The sequence below is a fragment of the Myotis yumanensis genome, unplaced genomic scaffold (assembly GCF_028538775.1).
Source record: "Myotis yumanensis isolate MYYU_CA2020_CCGP unplaced genomic scaffold, mMyoYum1.0.hap1 SCAF_3, whole genome shotgun sequence".
NCBI classification, from domain to species: Eukaryota; Metazoa; Chordata; class Mammalia; order Chiroptera; family Vespertilionidae; genus Myotis; species Myotis yumanensis.
In genome coordinates, this window is record NW_027223754.1 from 153,710,441 (window position 1) to 153,715,302 (window position 4,862).

The window sequence follows — 4,862 nt, forward strand, 5'->3', positions numbered from 1 at the left end:
TGTATCGAACATAGCATATTAGCTCTTTATTGGTATAGATGTTAGACTAAAGCGTGTCCCCAAAATATGTATACAAACTTTAACAGCTGAAAGCTCACATTTGCAAATGAAATGTATTTTCAATACTGCCTTTGTAATTATGCAAAGTGTGTACACATTTTGGGGGACACTCTGTATATGTATTTTAAACACTGTCTTTATAATTATTTAGAGTGTGTACACCTTTTTTGGGGACATCCTGTATATGCTCCTTGAAAGTCCATGCCTTTTTTGTAGACCCATATTTTTCTCATGCTGTTTTTATATCCAGAAATACCCATTCCTTCATTCTTTTTTAAAAATTGTATTTATTGATTTTAGAGAAATAGGAGAGAGAGAAACTTCAATTTGTTGTTCCAGTTACCACACATTCACTGGTTGGCTCCTGATTGCACCTTGACCAGGAATCAAACCCTGCAACCCTGGTACATTGGGTCAACGCTCCAACCAACTGAGCTACCCCCGTCCAGATCCCATTCCTTCTTTCTTGTCGTAGTGAAAGCATGCTTATTCCTCATATCTTTCATACTGATCCCCTGATCATGGTCATGATGGAAATTGATTGCTCAGCGTTCTGCATCCTCATGGCATGTTGCTGTACATAGATCTACAAAGTACTTGTTTTTTGTTTTCAATTATTTATAGACATGCCTAGTTCCTCAAATAGAAAAGCTCCTTTTCATCTTGATATCTAATAAATACACAACTTAACAATTGTTTAAAAAATGATTGGGAAAAAAAAATGATTGAGCATGGCCAGTGTGGCTCAGTGGTTGAGCGTTGACCTATTAACCAGGAGGTCATGGTTCAATTCCCAGTTAGGGCATATGCCTGGGTTGCGGGCTCAATCTCCAGTGTCAGTCATGCAGGAGGCAGCCGATCAATGATTCTCTCTGATCATTGATGTTTCTACCTCTCTCTCTCCTTTCCTCTCTGAAATCAATAAAAATATCCAGTAGGAGGCATGCAGGAGGTAGCCGATCAATGTTTCTATCTTTCTCTTCCTTCTTCTCTAAAAGTCAATAAAAACATATTTTTTAAAAATGACTGTGTGAGTGAATGATCCCAGATCCTTTTTTTTTATTATTCGGAAAAGCCACCCCTTTCCTCAAGTTCATCCAGGGGTGCAGCTCTGGTGTTCAAGTTGAACTCTTCTTGTTCTTGTTGTTATGGCTTTCCTATTCCCAGAGCTCCTAAAATTCTGGAAGAAATGGGTCTATATCAGTGATGGCAAACCTTTGACACGCGTGTCAGAGGTGACACGCGAACTCATTTTTTTTGTTTGATTTTTCTTTGTTAAATGGCATTTAAATATATAAAATAAATATCAAAAATATAAGTCTTTGTTTTACTATGGTTGCAAATATCAAAAAATTTCTATATGTGACACAGCACAAGAGTTAGGTTAGGGTTTTTCAAAATGCTGACACACCGAGCTCAAAAGGTTCGCCATCACTGGTCTATATCCTTTTTAGAAATTTTATGGCCCCCGTTTCATTAAATCATTTTCTTAGCACTTTAAAACTCCATCCATCCGCCAGCATGACTTTCCACTTAGCCTAGCTTGACTTTATGCATTTCATCATCTTAACTCTTTCCAACAGTTTTCAGTGCACAAACCACATATGTATCTACCTATAAGACCATCACCTTATTTTTCTTGCTTACCTTTTCTCATATTAAAAAATACATAAGATCTAACATCTCATCACAACTTTTATACATGCAAATGAGCATGACTTTTGGAGAAGGGGAATATTATTTTTACCACAGTCACATAAAAAGACACAAAAATTATTCTACTAATTGATAAAAAAAGAAAAAAGAGAGACATGATAAAGGAAAACAGACGTCAGATCAAAATCCAAGAGGTCATTTTGGAACTTGCACACTAACTTTTGGGATAATGTGCTTTTTTCTAGGTATGTGATTTCCTGGTAGTAGTGGAGGACCTTTCTGCTTCTTCAATCCCTGTTTATGGTCTGACTTGACTATTGGGGAATTCCTAACCTTGGAAATGGTGGCTTTAATTCCCTAAAATAAAATAACAAGAAACTCAATGAACAAGGGAGGGGTCACAATGTAGAATGAGGAAGAGTTTATGGAATATTTAGTCAATTCAAGCACAATGAACTCCACAGGGTCCATGGATAGTCATCAGAGGATGCTTGAGGTACTAGTAGTTGTAACATCTATACAATAGTAATTATCCTTAGTATTCCTCTTACATCTGAAGTCCCAGGGTTAAAATAGAAGATGCCCATGTAAGTATCCTATTAATATTTGTGTGGTTTTGTGTGGGTTCTCACTCTTTGGTTCTCTCTCAATCACAGAATTTTTTCTTTCTCTTGTTTTGTCCGATTGTTTATTGTTTTTTAGTTTTTATTATGGAACATTCCAAACATATACAGAAGTAGAATAGTATAAAGAACCTCCATTTACCCATCACCTAGGTCCAACAAATATCAACACAAGGGCAATCTTCTTTCATGTATACTTCCACCCGTGTACATGTCCCCTCCACCTTATCGATTATTTTGAAGCGTGAAACAAATTCTACACATTATATCATTTCATTAGTTGTTTCAATTCATTATATCAATTCTTGTTTCATAATTTGGTCCATAACCATATTAGTTGTTTCATAATTTGGTCCATATTAGTTATTTGGTCCATAACCATAAGCGCGGGCACAGCCCGGACGTCCCCTACATCTATATCAATTAGTTGTTTCAATTCATTATATCAATTCTTTAGTTGTTTTTTTAAAATAACCATAATACCATTATCAAAAATTAACAATTACTTAACTTCAAATATTCAGTCAGTATTTAAATTACTCTAGTGGTCTCATATATATTTTTGTAGTCGCCTATGATTAAATCAGGACCCAAACAAATTCTGCACATTGCAATTGACTGCTAAGTCCCTTTAAGTCCATTTTAAGAAAATGAAAACACTAACTCTAAAAGATATATGTACCCCCATATGCAGCACTATTTACAATAGTCAAGATATGGAAACTACCTAAGTGTCTATCCATGAATGAATGCATTTAAAAATGCAATATGTATACACACACACACACACCCCCACACACATATATATGAATATTCAGCCATAAAAAAATAATTAAATATAGCCATTTACAACAACATGAATGAAGGCATTAGGCCAGCCATGGGCAAACTACGGCCCACGGGCTGGATCCGGCCCATTTGAAATGAATAAAACTAAAAAAAAAAAAGACCGTACCCTTTTATGTAATGATGTTTACTTTGAATTTATATTAGTTCACACAAACACTCCATCCATGCTTTTGTTCCGGCCCTCAGGTCCAGTTTAAGAACCCATTATGGCCCTCGAGTCAAAAAGTTTGCCCACCCCTGCATTAGGCTAAGTGAAGTAAGTCAGAGAAAAAAAAACAAACCCTACAATTCACATATATGTGGAACCTTAAGACAAAATACCAGAATTCAAAGATACAGAGAACAGACTGGTGGTTGCCAGAGTTGGATGGGAGTGGGTGGGAGGGGTATAAAATGAGTGAAGGGGGTCAAAAAGTACAAACTCCCAGTTATAGGATAAATAAGTCATGGGGGTTTAAGTTACAATAGGAAGACTATGGCTAATACTGTGCTGCATACTTGAAAGTTGCTAAGATAGTCAATCTTAAAAGCTTTTTCTTTCATAAGAAAAAATATTTTGTAATTATGTATGGTGACAGATGTTGACTAGACTTATAGTGATTTAGCAATATATACAAATATCAAATCATTAAGTTGTACAACTGAAATGAATATACTGTAATGCCATATGTCAATTATACCACAATTTAAAAATGAAAAGGCAAAACAGAAAGGATTGTTTACACAAGGTGATACCTGACCTAGTAAGATGGACTGACAAAAATGAGAGTCATAATGGGTGAGCTATTAAGGAAAAAGATATGGAAGTAAGGTTGGAAATCTCTAGTGGCCCACCAGTAATAATTGTAGCCCAAAACATCTTAGGTGCTCTCCAGAGAGGTATCAGTTATGAGGATGAAGGAATCAGATGTTGACACCAGTCATCTTTTTAAATGGAACATTTGAAGATACGCTCCTTAATTCACAAAGGTTTTTACTTAAACTATAAAGAAAAACGTGTGGATACAGAAGGACTGAAAGAGAATCATCAGAGAATAAAAGTTTTTTTAAAAATTGATTTCTGAAAGGGAGAGGAAGACAGTTACATCAACGATGAGAGAGAATCATATATCGGCTGTCTGCTGTACACCCCACACTGGGACTCGAACCCAAAACCCGGGTATGTGTCCTTACCGGGAATGGAACTGTGACCTTCTGGTTCATAGGTTGATGTTCAACCACTGAACCACACTGGGCGGGCAAGAATCTTCTTGGCTTTAATGTGATGTTAATAACTATGTATTTCCTACATTGTATGTACAGTTAACCTCTGAATATGGGGGTTAGGGGTTCTGACACACACACACACACCCGTGCAAAATCCATGTGTAACTTTTGACTCCCCCCAAATTTAACTGCAGTTGTCCCTCAGTGTCCGGATACCAAAATTGTGGATGCTCAAGTTCCCTATACAAAAATGGCGAAGATCAATGCATACAGTCTGCTCTCCCATCTGAGAATTCCCAATGGTGGACAGAAAATACTGTCTTCATCCACAGTTGGTTGAACCCATGGACGGAAACCTGGGAATACAGAGGGTTGACTGTATATTGAAAACAAAATCTGTGTAAAAGTGGACCCCATAAATCACTCATGTTGTTCAACATACATGAGAGCCACAATGAATTACTACTA